Source organism: Macrobrachium nipponense, chromosome 10, assembly GCF_015104395.2.
Source record: "Macrobrachium nipponense isolate FS-2020 chromosome 10, ASM1510439v2, whole genome shotgun sequence".
NCBI classification, from domain to species: Eukaryota; Metazoa; Arthropoda; class Malacostraca; order Decapoda; family Palaemonidae; genus Macrobrachium; species Macrobrachium nipponense.
In genome coordinates this window covers 58,365,056-58,382,555 of record NC_087204.1, presented here as the reverse complement: position 1 = coordinate 58,382,555, position 17,500 = coordinate 58,365,056, and the positions used below count along the sequence as shown (strand labels likewise).

The 17,500-nt window shown below is 37.4% G+C and overlaps 1 long non-coding RNA gene across 1 annotated transcript; it reads left to right on the top strand.

Annotated features, from left to right (window-relative positions):
* Positions 1 to 15,367: 15,367 nt before the first annotated feature.
* On the top strand, positions 15,368 to 16,571 carry LOC135224161 (uncharacterized). The gene is made up of 2 exons (XR_010316659.1): positions 15,368 to 16,082; positions 16,446 to 16,571. It is a non-coding gene; the product is annotated as an uncharacterized LOC135224161 (long non-coding RNA).
* The last annotated feature ends 929 nt before the right edge of the window (positions 16,572 to 17,500 follow it).

Sequence of the window (17,500 nt, the reverse complement as noted above, 5' to 3'; positions counted from 1 at the left end):
TCACTTGATGCAATGAGGCATTTTGATGTGTTCATCTCAATAAATTCTGTTGTTCCTTTCTGGTCTTCTAATTATATGTCTTTTTGGCTTAAGAAAGCTAGTGTTTATTTACAGAAAATGGTAATTAAGAATTTCCTCAAGACATCCTTTTTATTACTCGAAAGACATCATCTTTATCCTGTGCATATGCTCGTGTGTGTATGTTTCTCACGCTAAGCTTTTATTTTGAAAGATGACAATTCTCTGTGCATTGTTAAACAACTCTCGAGTTCTTCGAAACTGAAAATGTGTCCATAGAAGCGAATGCACATCCTTCTTCGAACCTGCCCAAAAAGGAAAAAAAAAAAAAAACTTCCTCCAAATTACGAATAATAGCGCAATGCTCATAAAAGCGGGAGGAGGCTATAATTCCACGGCGGTGACACACGATAATCCACTCACTCGCCTCAGAAGTCGAAAACCAGTTTTAAGTTCGAGCCTCAACATCGCCCCACCCCATTCAGCCTCTTCTGTCCAATGACTCCCCCTCCCTCTTCCCCCTACCTCGGCTTTAGCATCCGCCAAGAGCTTATCTTGAATCCACACGAGTGGTTACCACTTCGCTTATTAGTGGTACCTTCGAAAATTTTCTCATTTTGTTTTGGGTTTTTCTTCTGAGGAGTCATTTGTTTTGTGGTAACAACGATTTGTTGCCAAGTATACTGCATAGTCGTGACTTTGGACTTCAGTCATTTTCGCTTCGGCTTTTCCTATTAGCTAAAATAGAAAGACTTCCTCTGCTGAGAGAGAGAGAGAGAGAGAGAGAGAGAGAGAGAGAGAGAGCTCGACTACCCTGTAGGCACCCATTCCCCATTCGAAGGCCGACGATACAAAGGCAATTTTAAAATTCTTTAGTGCTGTCACTCAAAGCCTAATTCAGCTTTTGTGTGAAGTTTTTTATCATTATGGAGTTCTAAATGCTACCTTCCAACTCATATCAACACATTAGCGGAGGGATGTACCCTGATGCCGGTGGATAAATAATTGCCTCTCTCCTCCCGCGACTTCTTTTTTGCCGTCAGAAATATGAGAAGATTTATTATTTGTATTTTTGTTACATGGGATATCAGATGTGGACTTTGCCTACCCTTACGGAAGTGTTCCCTTATTTGGACCCCCTCGGCTAGCTTGGAATGTTTACATTTGAGTTAGCGGTTGCTCTGCATTGCTCGGAAAGATGAGAACTTAGTTTTTGTATATTTGTAGCTTTGAAATCCCGGCAACTTCTCTATCAGTACATTTATAAAGGAAATAACCTAAACTTCGAAAGAGACCCTTGCATAATTTTTACATCACTGTACTTCTAGCTTTCTTAAAAATATCAAGCGATCAAAGTGCGGACAATCGAAAATGTTAAGTAAATACGTTTCCTTACCTACAATTCCTTGCATACTTGTCATACATGTATCATATGTAGAAAATTCTCTCTCCTATAAAGATTGCAAATTTCCGTTTGGTTCAGCAAAATTAGAAAGCAATTATTCTTGAATAATAATAATAATAATAATAATAATAATAATAATAATAATAATAATAATAATAATAATAATAATAATAATAATAATAGCCAGCGATGACACGTGGAAATGGCTACAGAGGGGAGAGCTAAAGAAGGAAACTGAAGGAATGATAACAGCGGCACAAGATCAGGCCCTAAGAACCAGATATGTTCAAAGAACGATAGACGGAAATAACATCTCTCCCATATGTAGTAAGTGTAATACGAAAAATGAAACCATAAACCACATAGCAAGCGAATGTCCGGCACTTGCACAGAACCAGTACAAAAAGAGGCATGATTCAGTGGCAAAAGCCCTCCACTGGAGCCTGTGCAAGAAACATCAGCTACCTTGCAGTAATAAGTGGTACAAGCACCAACCTGAAGGAGTGATAGAAAACGATCAGGCAAAGATCCTCTGGGACTATGGTATCAGAACGGATAGGGTGATACGTGTAAACAGACTAGACGTGACGTTGATTGACAAAGTCAAGAAGAAAGTATCACTCATTGATGTCGCAATACCAGGGGCACCCCAGAGTTGAAGAGAAGAGAGGGAAAAAAACGGATAAGTATCAAGATCTGAAAATAGAAATAAGAAGGATATGGATATGCCAGTGGAAATCGTACCCATAATCATAGGAGCACTAGGCACGATCCCAAGATCCCTGAAAAGGAATCTAGAAAAACTAGAGGCTGAAGTAGCTCCAGGACTCATGCAGAAGAGTGTGATCCTAGAAACGGCACACATAGTAAGAAAAGTGATGGACTCCTAAGGAGGCAGGATGCAACCCGGACCCCCACACTATAAATACTACCCAGTCGAATTGGAGGACTGATAGAGCAAAAATAATAATAATAATAACAATAATAATAATAATAATAATAATAATAATAATAATAATAATAATAATAATAATAATAATAATAATAGTAGTAGTAGTAGTAGTAGTAGTAGTAGATCCCCTCCATGAAAGCCTACAACACAAAGAAATTAAGGGAGAAAACAAGTGAAGGTAATGAAATAATGAGACTAATACACAGCAACAGTATCACAGAAACAAAAAAACCTGGCATATGCAGGAGCAAGACTTGTAGCAGAACTCATGGGATGCAAACACTAACACCACCATCACAACTAATCCAACAAAAACCAAAAGAGCAACCGCCTTGGAAAAGGCACCTGAAAAACAAATCATGGTGATGAGATCTGACTTGAGTAAACTGAGAGATGGCAGAAAAGGGGCTAAGAAGCAAGAAAACAAGGGAGGAACTGAACGAGAAATACAAAGAACAGAAGGGACTAAACATCACGATAGAAGATATAAAACAAAGGCTTAAAGCCAAAGCTCATAAGATCCAAGCGGGTAAGCATGAACCCGGAAACAAAAGGATAATTAACAGAATAAACTATTCGGAACCAAACAGAAAAGACTATACAGCCAAGTAAGACGGGAAGACTACCACCAGGAAATTCCTGAAGCCGAACCAAGTAAGAGACTCTGGGAAAGCATCTGGAGAAATCCGGTATCACACAACAAACATGCAACATGGCTCCAGGACGTCAAAACAGAAGAAATGGGGAGTATAAAACAAAGATTCGCCGCGATCATGACAGACACAATCAGACACCAGCTGAAGAAAATTCCCAACTGGAAAGCCCCAGGTCCCGATGAAGTCCATCGATACTGGCACAAAAACGTCAAGGCCCTACACCCACGAATAGCAGAACAACTCCAGCATTGTATCACAAACTACCATGCGCCCTAATGGATGACCACAGAAAGTACAGAAAGACAAGAACAAGAGAAATATATCAAGTAAATACCGACCTATCACCTGCCCACCAATAATGTGGAAGTTACTAACAGGTATCATCAATGAAAGGTCATACCTCTACCTAGAGGATACGAAAACCATCCCCTACCAACAGAAAGGCTGCAGAAAGAAGTGTAAGGGCACAAAAGACCAGCTCCTGATAGACAAAATGGTAATGAAGAACAGTTAAGAGAAGGAAAACCAACCTAAGCATGGCATTAATTGACTACAAGAAAGCCTTCGACATGATGCCTCAGCTTCCTAAAAAATACAATGAGCAACTGGAATACAATACTTACAAGCTCTGGAATAAGACTAGCAGAGGTTAATATCAGGAGAGGGATCTTCCAGGGCGACTCACTGTCCCCTCTATTCTTCATAGTAGCCATGAGTCCCAAGACAAAAGTACTGCAGAAGATGGATGCTAAGTACCAACTCAAGAAAGGAGGCAAAAGAATGAACCATTGATGCTCATGTTTGACATCAAGCTGCATGGTTAGAGCTTCAAGGAAATAGATACCCTGATCCACACTGTAAAGATTGTATCTGGGAACATCAGGGGTTTGGAATAGAAAAATGTGTCTTAGTCAACAGTCAAAAAGGCAAAGTGACAAGGCTGAATGGATAAAGCTACCAGATGGGAATAGCATCAAACACATAGATGAAACAGGATACCAGGAAAGAATATTCAAGTCAAAACTCAATGCTGGAAATTTGATGAAAGCCATAACCACATGGGCAGTACCAGTAATCAGATACAGTGCAGGAGTAGTAGAGTGGATGAAGGCTGAACTCCACAGCATAGACCAGAGAACTAGGAAACACTTGACAATACACAAAGCACTATACCCAAGAACAAATATGGAGAGGCTACACATAACACGAAAGGAAGTAGGGAGAGGACTACTAAGCACAGAGAACTGCGTCAACATCAAGAGCAGAGCACTGGGGCAATACCTGAAAACCAGTGAAAATGAGTGGCTTAGGAGTGCATGAGAGGAAGGACTGATAAAAGTAGACGAAGACCCAAAAATATACAGAGACAGGAGAATGACAAACAGAAAGGAGGAATGGCACAATAAACAAATGGCCAGCGATGAAACATGGTAATGGCTACAGAAGGGAGAACTCAAGAAGGAAACAGGGGTACAATATCAGACCCTAAGAACCAGGAAGTGCAAATAGGAAAAATGAGACCATAAATCATATAGCAAGCAATAGCCCTCCACTGAAGCCTATGCAAGAAACACCAGCTACCTTGCAGTGATAAGTGTTATGAGCACCAACCTGATGGAGTGATAGAAAACTATCAGGCAAAGTCCTCTGGGACTATAATATCAGAACAGATAGTGTGATACGTGCCAATAGACCAGACGTGACCTTGGTTGACGAAATCAAGAAGAAAGTATCACTCATTGATGTCGCAATCCCATGGCACACCAGAGTACATGAGAAAGAAAGAGAAAAAATTTATAAGTATCAAGACCTGAAAATACAAATAAGAAGGATATGGGATATGCCAGGGGAAATTGTATCCATAATCATAGGATACTAGGCACGATCCCAAGATCCTTGAAAAGGAACCTGGAAAAACTAGATGCTGCAGTAGCTCCAAAAGTGTGCTTCTAGAAACAGCTCATCTGTAAGAAAAATGATGGAGTCAGATGAGTCTTTTTTTTTATTTCTCAGTTAATATTTGCTTAGAATGCTATTTTTCTGTTATTTGAGTTAAACTCGGCGAGCAAGTACCTATGGATTTGGTGAGTATATTTGCATATATATATACGTATATATATAGTGTGTGTGTGTGTGTGTGTCCTTGAACTAGTATGCAACTAAGTCGGTGGATGGAACAACCAGCCGCTATTTACCGAACACCTTTGTTTTTTAGCTCATCTTATATTATGCAATACATCATAAGTGGAGGAGAAGACGATAGAATAGCAAAGAGAAGTTTACAAAATTAAGACAATACAACACGAGCAATTGAGGTGTAAATGCAAAGCCTTAGCTCTGAACCTAACCCCAAACCAAATGCCCATTACTCATGCAGTCACTTCAGCGTCGAGTGGAATTCTACTTAATATAATTTTAAAGGGCAAAGCTTACTCGCAGTAGCCACACTGAAAATGAACTGAGCACATATTCGTAAACAAGCGCCCAAAACAGCTCAAGCACTCCATTACACTCACATACAGTTGTTCATAAGCACACCGAGAAGAACACTGTCTCATATCATCAACGAGGCAGCACAAAAGGTTAATGTCTCGTCATCGTTACCACTCCTTAGCCGTTCTGCTCGTCCATTCACACTCCTCACGCATCATTCAAATTTCCCTCAACCAAGGACAGTGAGCACAAAGTTTTTCCCATTTTTATTTAGTCTATGATTTTGCCGTATTTGTATGATTAGGTACATCTTAGGGAGGCTGATGAAATATTTCGAATGCAATATGTTACTGGTCAAAAACAAATCCCAGATTTGTAAGCGTAGATGTGACAATTCCGTATCATCTTTTCAAGTAATAATCAGAAATATAATTGACAGCTATTGTTTTCAAAGATTCATGAATGATTGTTCGCCGTAATTTTCTTTTCTTTCGTTATTTGGGGGGCGGGGGACGTTTATCGTGGATATCAAATGATTATAACCTTTTCATTGTTCCTTTTCTTCGTTTATATTCTTTCTTGTCATCAAGAAGGTCAAGTTTTCTTTTAAGTTTCTTGAATTTGTTACATTAATCCTTACACAAATAAAATACATATTGCTCAGTGAATCTACTGAAGTAATGATTGGTGACAGTAAAATAAGTTAATGACTAGAGACAGTGCAATCTTCGCGGTGCTGATAGCATACGATAGTGGCTAAGTCAGATCCAGGATGGGCAAAGCAGAGTAATAACTGTCTTCTTGTGGAATTAAAAACTACGGCAAAAGATGGCGTACAGGAGCCATAGAAGAACTAAGGCTTCTCCGAGAAACACAGGGGAATGTGGAGAATGGCTAATTACGAGACCCTGAAATGCCGTGATTATGGTAGATAAGGGCTTAGGGAATGAGATTGTTGCTGTAATAAATTCAAAGCAAAAATGCTTACTTCATTGTAAATTTGGCTAAAGTAAAATGTGCATTTGTTGCGTATTCAAGTAAAAGTTTAAGTAAAATGCGCCTAGAACTTTCTATTGGTATTTGCAAATTTAGTCGGGCGAATTTATTCCTGCATGATACTAGTACTTTGCCTAGTAAATTTAGCTTTCATCAAGTATTATTTACATACGGATGCTTGACAAAATATGGCATAAGACTATTCAATTACTAGAGGAGACTGCTGCTTCTGCCTCTGCAATGGTTTTCTGAACGATTTATATGGCCTAGTTAACAAGACCACCAAATCAATAATGAATAAATATCTTTGTGACAGGGTAACGCCCATCCTCAGTGAGCACAACTCGCCGCCGATAAAAGCAAGAATCGAAGACGAAATTTGCGCTTTGACGTCCACAGCGTTATTGAATATGCAACGTAAATACTAAAAAACATCTCAGAATAATTCATGTTTCAGGTGTAACTGTACCAAGGAGCATGAATGAGTCTCGATTAATGGAGCGGAAATGCAGCAAAGATATCGAAGAGAAGACTTTTCTGAGCACACGGTGGCTTTTGATCTCCTGAAGGCGTCTCAGAAACTGACAAGATGAGGACACTCGAGACATGTATGAAAATGAGAGACATCAGCTGAAAAATCATTTTGACCTCGAGAAAAAGTTATTCAGAAATAAACCAGAAACTGCATCTGTACCTTTGAATGTAATTTTTGACATCTCTTCGCCACGGACTTCAGTAGGAGTCTAGATTGCCATGGCAAAATTCGTTGGTAAAATTGTATTAAAATGCTTTAATTCACATCCAGTAGTATATTTAGGTCTCTGTACAATCTGAATATTGAGGCCGTCTTATCAAGCACAAAGTTCATAGGAAATACTTATAAATAGTGTCATCTTATATTTAGTCACCTAGACGTAAGACGGTGCTGGTTGGTTCGTGAAGTCACTCGGGCACTTGGCGAAATGAACGACAGTGACGCAGAGGCTATAAGAGTGAAACTGAGGAAAGTGAGAGAGTTTTTATGACCATGATGGTCTGTATTTCAGGTTAGTATAACTTTAAATATCAGTAAATGAATAAAAGGATTACCTTTCATTGATGATGTGATTATAAAATAAATTCTTGAGGCGGGTTTGCAGTTTTACCTTACCAGGAAGGTAAAACTGCAAACCAGCACAGAAGTTGATAAAGCAATTTTGTGCATGACTTTCTCTTATGTCCTTAGTTATTATATCATAGTTTTATTAGAGTTTGGTCATAGCTATACTTGTATTTCTTGTTATCTGATAATCCTTTACACTGGCAAGGCAGTCATCAGTTAATTTTGAGTGGAAGAAGGTTTCTTAATTCATCTCCAGTCTGTCTGTTGCATCTGCGTGATAGGCTAGATATCGTCCATTATTACCATGCCCCACATCTTATGATGTCAATGTTTTCTAGGTTTTGTGGGATATCCTTATTGCGTCCAAGAGAAAAACTACAACACCAGCTCCCATTGCTCATGTGTGCACTGGATGATATCTTTGAAATGGAAGATCATCAGATGATCGGAACAGACCTCTGGAACAGTGTGTGATGACTGATAATAATTAAACTAGGTTAACGAACTTTGTCGTAAATCAACTGAATGTTCAAGCATTTTCTACACCGATATCTATTTTTTTCTGTGAAACACGTTCCCAAGTGTTCATTACTATCATATCTCACGGTGAAGGGGTAGGTTGAATGAAATATTAGCAATTCGAGCATTGATGACTAAAGAAGTTTGGTGAAATTCCCTGGTATGCTGGGCGCTTGGCGCCTGCCCGGGAAAAACCTCGGTTACATAGTACTAGGGTTCAAATTCTATTATAAACTTTGCATCGAATTGCTAATGGCCTGGGCTCTCACTCGAAAGACCGGGGTTCGATCTAGTTATGAGTCAGAAATTTAATTGTGTGAAACATTTTTCCATGTGTTCATTTCCATATCGAGTATGTATATATATATATATATATATATATATATATATATATATATATATATATATATATATACATATATATATATATTATATATAATTGTTAGAAAACAATACAAGTATTAATATGAGACAAATTCAGTCAAAATGATGTCTGACAACGACAAACCCACCAGTTTTAATAACATCACTTTCTGTACTGAAATTCCATATGGAATTTGTATTTTTTTTATTATTTGTTTAATTAGCATGGTCACTGGAAGACAGTTAACGTAGTTTTCAAATATTTAACTACCCCCTTGGTTGTTAACAGCTCACTGCCTTCCAGCCTCCGTTCTGGTTCTGTCCTAACCAACCACTAATGATTTTGCTTTCTTCCTGAGGTTGACGGAAACTTAAGTCAGTTACGAAGGAGATTTCAATCACGAAGGGTCTCGTAACTCAGATACTCTGAGCTCTATTGACTATATAAGGATATACAGCTATATCTTTGAAGTGACGACGACTATTCCTTTCGACATGTAATCGCCGTTTAAACCCAGCCAGGAAGAAGCATTCCTTCATCGCAGTCTCTCACTCTACACGTACTTCGCCTTCGTCCCAGGATGATATCGGTGGGTCTGTAAAACTCGGGGGGAGTTTTGTTTGTCAATCCGAAATCATTTGGAGGGATAATGCTTTCCCATATAAAAATGCCTTCCAATTACCATCACTTACTTTTTAGTATTTTCATTTAAGCATCTGTTTTTCATACCTTGCATATTTGTAATACGAGGTTTCGTACCCTTCCAGGGATATCATGTATTATGTACTACGTGGACGTCAGTTTGGACTGTTGGTATATTTATATATTTAGATTTTCCAAGGTATGCAACTTTCCAAGTGTTATTACGTGCTGCACATGCTCATAATTAAATTTAGATATATGCATACGATAATTGTGTAGTGTTTAATTAGGCATTTGGTAATATTTTAAGGTATTTTGGAAGTGGCTGAAATACTGCGGCTCCCCCAAGCTTCACGATGATCAACTTTGTGTATTAGCTGCCGCATCAGCACCTGGATGATAGGACAGTTTTCAATTACAATAAATTACTTAATTTTTCTTAATATTTCAATTAACCTTATCAATTTCCCGGTGTATGAATAAAAATTTCAGCGCATGGCGACCGTGACAGGATTAGGCATTATAGGTTAAGTGCGTGACATAGGACGTGAATTGCGGTGAATTGGAGGTTTCTTCCTGGGGGGGTTTTTCACTTACAATATTTTAAATCCCTCTTATTGCGGGTTTCTTTAAAGTTCAGTGTCCTTTTTGCGAATTCGTAGCTAATGTTTATCACTTGGTGATTTATTTAAGAGTTCAGTGTAAACTATTTTTCGATTCGTAGTTTGAAGTTTATCCCTTTGGAAAATAATTTAGTATTTGAGTGCCCCTAATTTTCGCGTTGCTGTGAAAGTTTTTGCTTAGTAATAATTTTGTTGCATATAGGTACTAAGTATCGTTTACCATTTTTTGAAATTTTCGCAGTTTATTGCAGTAATTATACTTATATTGGTGTTTGTATGTTTATTTGTCTTCATAATGGCTGAATTGGTAGTGCTAATTGGTCAGCGTAAGATTATTAGGAAGAAGGTTACAGAATGTGCCAACCGTTCTTCACAGTACCTTACATTAGATAACACGGCAAAAGTATCTGACCGGGGTGTTCTCTTGGAGTATAGGAAGAGATTAAGTGACTTGGATTCCAAAATACAGACACTAAAATTTTCAGGGGAATTTAGAGACGAGGATTTGGAGGCTGAGCTCTCTGCATGTCAGTCGTACTATGATAAAATTTCAGGTATTGTGCCTTTGTTGGATGTTAGTGTCAATGCTGGAAGCCCTCCACTTTCATCTACTACTGATATTGCTAGGAGCCTTTTGAGGCAACCCACTGCACCTCTACCAAAATTCCAAAGTAAGGAAGGTGAAGATTTTTTGAAATTCATTCGAGAATTTGAAACCACGACCCAAAGTTTTAACTATCCAGACAGGGACTTGCTCTTACTTTTGAAGCAACAAGTAGAGGGTAGGGCTAAATGTTTACTTGGTTCATTGGAGGCCGACAAAGAAAGTTACAAAGATGCCAAAGACTTAATGATTCAGGCTTTTGCCTCGAGTGAATTACGAAAGTCGGCTGTAATTAAGAAATTGACCTGTCTACATCTCAAAGAAGGAGACGACCCATTTGTTTTCTTATCAGAACTTAGGACTATAGTCGAAAATTTAAAATATTTAAATATTGATGTTGATGAGGTTGTTAGATATTTAGTTTGGTCTGCACTCAATGATAGATTTAAGTCTCATATGGTTCATATCACTAATGTGACTCATCCATCACTTAAGCAAATCATAGATAATTTCTTTACAGCATGTGAAAGGTATGAACAGGGTCAGGCGAAAGGTAAATTATCGGTCAGGGATAAAGTTGTAGCTCATTCAAAGCCATTCCAGGAAAAGACTAATACAATGGCTGTTAAAACTAAGACAGTTCCAACCAAAGCTTGTAATTTTTTGTGGTAACTAAAGGGCCGGTATTTCCTGGACGGTGATCACTTAAATTATAAGTGTACTAAGTATGACACCCCTTCTGCCAAAATTGATTTATTAAAATTGCATAAAGGTTGTGTAAAATGTGGAAATTTTAATCATGCCACTAAAGAATGTAAATTCAGATTTTGAAGACTTTGTTCACATTGTTCACAGTATCATATGGAGTATCTTTGTTGGAACCTTAGTCCTGATCTGATTAATAGTAAAGCAGAGTCTTCCAAGGAAGCAAGCAGTGGGATAGCCGTATTACCAAATGTTACCACAGGTTCAGTTCTCCCTACTTTTACATTTTGTATAAATGGTCATGATAGACTTTACAGGGGTCTTAAAGATTCAGGATCACAAAACACTTTTATATCTAGCAAGTTAGCTTCCTTTTACAATTTCAAGTCTTTAGCTACTAAAGTAAAACTGACTGTGAAAGGGTTTAATGGTCAAAAGGAATATTCTACTAGTCTTGTTGAAGTTCCTATTAAACTGGGGAATGAAACCTTTGCTATTTCTGCTCTAGTTGTACCCTCTATAAACTTGCAATTGAGTTTACCTGGTCTTGGCCAGGTAGTTCGTATAATGCAGAGTAAAAATTTTGTATTTGCTGACAAGCTTTTATCAACCAATTCTCAGAGCATTGATGATGTTCAGCTTTTGTTAGTAGATTTTTCACATTGTCTTTTGGGAAGAGACAGTGATAGGGAGTCCTAATTCGTCTGTGTATATTGAGACTTCTTTAGGAATAATGCTTATGGGGAATGTTGATAGGTTCCTAATTAATCTTAATTCACTAAAAGGTAATGAAAGTTTGGCCTCGAAACCATTGAGGGGCGAAAATTCTAATACTGAACACTGTACATATTACACTTTCCCTAGCCATTCTTATTTTCTAGCTACTAGTGTATCAGTGAATGAAGAATTTTACGAACTCTGTGACATTACAACAAATTTTTCTTTTACTGTGCTTTCTTCTTTTACTGTGCTTTCAGATAGAGGGACTATTATTGATAGGAAACTGCAAGAAGCAACTGATCAAATTTTGAATATGGAGAGCCAATTTTATTTGAACTATGATCAGAAAGTTTACAGTGATGAATCTAATCGGCTCAATGATTCTCTCGTGGACTACACTTTCAGAAATTTGCACGCGAAAGGTGATGGACGCATAGTTGTTCCCCTGTTATGGAACGGGAAGGTATCGCACCTTCTTTCGAGAAAAGAGTCTCTTTCCAAGGCTGTTCTTCAATCAAATTTGAAAAAATTACTTCGTAAGAAAGGTTCCTTGCAGTTGGTAGATAACTGCATAAAGGAGCAATTGAAGGCGGGTATTATTGAGCCTATTTTGGACTTGGAGGTATTTAAGGCTGAATATCCTAACTACTCCTTCTTACCTCATATGCCAGTCTTTAAGCCAGAAAGGGAAACTACTAAGTGTCGCATAGTATTTCTTTCCAATTTGCAGGAATCCTCTAAGAGACTGTCACTGTCACATAATCAATGTATGTATGCTGGGCCTAACTTAAATCAAAAGCTCTCCTCTGCATTTCTTAATATTAGGTTTGATGAAAAAATTTTGATTTTTGATTTGAAGAAAGCTTTTAATATGTTGGCTCTAAGTGAAATTGATCAGTCTAGGCTATTATTTTTTTGGTTTCGGAATGTCACCACATGTGATTACACCCCAGTTGCTTATAAAAATGTCAGGCTTTCATTTGGACTTCGGTGTAGCCCATTTCTTTTGATGGCTTCATTGTATTACATGTTAATCTTGACTTCCAGTAATGATTCAAGAATCGATGAACTCAAGAAACTTATATATGCTTTAATATATATGGATAATGGTGCTGTCACAATGAACAACTCTGATGACTTGAGGTGGGCCTACGAGCAGTTAGCTGGCATATTCAAACCTTTTAAATTTGAAATTCAGCAACTGGTGACTAATGATATTGATCTGCAGTCTGACATAGATCGGTCAGAAGTTCTTACCCCGGAAGTCAACAAATTGTTTGGGCTTGAATGGAATAGACTTTCGGATCTTTTCACTAGGCCAATTTCCCTTGACCTAGAAGCTAATACCAAAGATTAATTCTTAGGTCAATTGCCACTCAGTTCGATATATTTGGTTTCAACTTGCCTTTATTTAACCGATGTAGGCTTTATATGACATAACTTGCAATGTCAAAAGGGTTTGAACTGGGACCAGCCTCTTAATAGTCAACAGCTTTAAAGACTGGAGGAATATCTGTAGACAGTGTAATTCATCGCCCCCTCTTAAAGTAACTCTTTTTGTGGGTCGAAGGGATGGTGAGTATCATATAATTGTTTTTACTGATGCCAGTTGTGAAATATATGGGTGTGTGATTTATTTATTGAATGTTGAGTCTGGCAAACTTACTTTTATTAATGCTAAAAATCGGTTGGTTAATACCCAATTGAAAGGTAAATCCATACATCTTTAGAGATCCACGCCATTAATCTAGGAGTCGTACAATCTGTTGGTCTTTATTTGGATCTTGCTGGTCCCAATTGTATAAAACCTATAAAGGTGACAAAGATTTGTCTATTTTCAGATTCTTCTTGTGCCCTGCAGTGGTTAATAAGTTCTTCGCTTCAGCTTAAGAAAATGAACCAATGTTCTACTTTTGTATTGAACAGAATTTACAGTATACAAAAACTGTGTGAAACATATCCTGTTCATTTTGGGTTTATTAATGGCAAGGAGAATCCTGCTGACTGGTAACCAGGTGCACATCATAAATTGTTAATGAAGTCTTGTTTCCTTTCAGGCCCGGACCTGAGTAATATTAGGGCGCAAGCCATGCAGTTCACTATTCCTCAAGCGGGTTATCTTTCTGGAAATTACATGAATCTTTCTGATGTTCCTTTAGTTAAGAGAAATTACTTGGTGAACATTTCTGATTTTTCTGACTTCCGAAGACTGGTTTTGCTGTACCGTCGGTGCATAATATGCATACACAAATGGAAAGCTAAAGTGAGAAGACAAGTTGATGTACAAGAAGATAATAATTTTTTTGTTTTTTCTTTAGCTCTTGTACATTTGATTTTGACCGATCAACAAAATCACTTTGCTGATGTTTTGGAGCATTTTTCTAAAGGTTTTTCTGCAGCAAAGGATATACCAGGTATAGTTTCTCAGTTTAACTTGTTTGTTGATAACAATGGCATTTTGAGAGTGAAGAGCAAATTTAAGAAAGAGAAAAAATTTCCTATTCTATTATCAAGAGACAGTCACTTAACTAAGTTAATTATCTTGGATATTCATCACAAATTAGCTCATTCTGGGTGCTATGCTGTTCTTTCTGAATTAAGAAGACATTATTTTATTCCTAGAAATTTTTCAGTGGTTAAAAAGATTCTGAGGCAATGTGTTCACTGCAAGAGATTTAATGCACGCCCTGTCAATTTAAATCAGAATTGTTACAAGGAATTCAGGGAAGACCCACCAGCTGTGCCTTTCGGCAATATTTTCGTAGATTATATAGGGCCTTTTACAGTTAAACTGGAGAAGGAAAAGGGTAAGGTATGGCTATTATGTTTTACTTGCACTTGGTCTCGTGCAATTAATTTAAAAATTTGTAGAACACTCAGTTTGCCATAATTTCTTAGGGCATTTTCTCTTCATTGCTTCGAGTTTGGCATTCCACAGTTATGCATTAATGACTTAGGGTCACAATATTTTTGCAGAGCTAATGTCATATCTTCATTTTTTGAATGAACCCCACACACTGTTGTATTTTGAGGAGCGTGGTGTTAAACCATTAACTTTTCAACAATATTTTAAAGGATGTAGTCAGTTGGGCTCCCTTGTCGAGATTTGTGTCAAGTTAACAAAACGACTTCTCTATGGGTCCATCAAGAACAATATTCTCTCCTACTTTGATTTTGAGTTTACTGTATGTCATGTTGTCCACTTGGTAAATCGACGACCAATATCTTTTAAAGAGGCTCTTAGGGATAGTGCAGCAGAAGACCTTCCTGAACCAATAACACCCGAAATGTTAATTAGGGGGTATGAGCTTTCCTCACTCAATGTCATTCCAGATTTACAATCTTTACCCAAAGATGAAGAATTTGTCCCTTGTGGAGCTACTAATAAATTTGAACCACTGTCTAGGATTAGGAGTAAACTTATAGATATTTACCATCATGAGTTTATGCAAACACTTTTAAGCCAAGCAGTTGATAGGAAGGGTAGATATCGCCCGGTGACTCATCATCCTCTAAAAGTAGGTGACATTGTTTTGATCAAGGAAGATAATACCAAGATTAACAATTATCCTTTAAGGGTCGGATAAAAGGAAACTCTTTACGAATGATCTTGGGGAGACTACACATGCTGTAGTATTTAAAGGCCGTACCAGACAAATGTGTAAACTCCACGTTAATAAACTAATACCTTATCTTTCCTTAGATGATGAAGACTCAAAGTCCAGTGATTTGCAAAATTTAGACAAATCATCACCAGCTTCCGAGAGGCCTAAAAGAAAGGCTGCTGTGGAAAGCCGGAGAAAAACCTCTGAAATGTTGAATTTATAAACTTTGATAAATTTAATTTTTGTATGCATTGTATATATATTCTTATGTATTTATCAAAATCCAAAAACACATGTTTTTGGATTCGTTCCCCTGCAGTGTACTGAAATTCCATATGGAATTTGTATTTTTTTTATTATTTGTTTAATTAGCATGGTCACTGGAAGACAGTTAACGTAATTTTCAAATATTTAACTACCCCCTTGGTTGTTAACAGCTCACTGCCTTCCAGCGGCCGTTCTGGTTCTGTCCTAACCAACCACTAATGATTTTGCTTTCTTCCTGAGGTTGACGGAAACTTAAGTCAGTTACGAAGGAGATTTCAATCACGAAGGGTCTCGTAACTCAGATACTCTGAGCTCTATTGACTATATAAGGATATACAGCTATATCTTTGAAGTGACGACGACTATTCCTTTCGACATGTAATCGCCGTTTAAACCCAGCCAGGAAGAAGCATTCCTTCATCGCAGTCTCTCACTCTACACGTACTTCGCCTTCGTCCCAGGATGATATCGGTGGGTCTGTAAAACTCGGGGGGAGTTTTGTTTGTCAATCCGAAATCATTTGGAGGGATAATGCTTTCCCATATAAAAATGCCTTCCAATTACCATCACTTACTTTTTAGTATTTTCATTTAAGCATCTGTTTTTCATACCTTGCATATTTGTAATACGAGGTTTCGTACCCTTCCAGGGATATCATGTATTATGTACTACGTGGACGTCAGTTTGGACTGTTGGTATATTTATATATTTAGATTTTCCAAGGTATGCAACTTTCCAAGTGTTATTACGTGCTGCACATGCTCATAATTAAATTTAGATATATGCATGCGATAATTGTGTAGTGTTTAATTAGGCATTTGGTAATATTTTAAGGTATTTTGGAAGTGGCTGAATTACTGCGGCTCCCCCAAGCTTCACGATGATCAACTTTGTGTATTAGCTGCCGCATCAGCACCTGGATGATAGGACAGTTTTCAATTACAATAAATTACTTAATTTTTCTTAATATTTCAATTAACCTTATCAATTTCCCGGTGTATGAATAAAAATTTCAGCGCACTTTCAAGTTCAACAGAACAGGCTCATGAAATCCACGCAAAACATAACCTGAAAGATTTTAGGTTACACGTATCCTGGCCTGTGTTCAAAAGATCTTTTCAAAAACAAAACAGAATTAAACCGGGCTGTGAGTACACTACTTGTGCCATTTACAAAAGTAAAGACAATCACATGAGGGGAGCTAGATGTCTAAGCATCATTTCTTATCTCGATTTGAATTGCCCTTTCAATGACATTGTAAAACTTACCATAGTCGTTGTCCCGGTAACTGTGAAGAAAGCACCAATTCCTTCACAGGTAGTTCTTCCATACTAAATTCTTGCTGGACAAGTTTGTAATTTAAGTATTTTCGGTTCTTTATAGCCTTGAAAATTAGACGATAGTCTTGAAACGTTGGCAACAATAAAGCAACCCAATGCATTGAGCTGTTTTGCCTCTTCACCTATATATATATATATATATATATATATATATATATATATATATATATATATATATATATAATATTATAAAGAAAGGAGCCCACAAAAACGCCAAAATGTAGAGAGTAAATACTTTATTTCAGAGGACAGCTGTCTCTCTCTTCAGCCAGGTAATGAATGAGAAAAGCAACCGAAAAAGCAATATTTATGCCAAGAGCTCCACAGGTCAGCTATTTAAGTCACCCCAGTTGAACAATTTCTCTTTAATATTCTTAATCACTGGTTGGAGGAAGATTTTATCTGTAATATATGAATTCCAACCAAGCTTTGAGGTATTCATTGTGTTTCTTTCTTTAATCAAAGCTGATTCTACCATCTGGCATTTGAACCGACAATTGCTGCTATAAATTATGTGACAAAGTCCACATGAATAACCATAATCGCAAA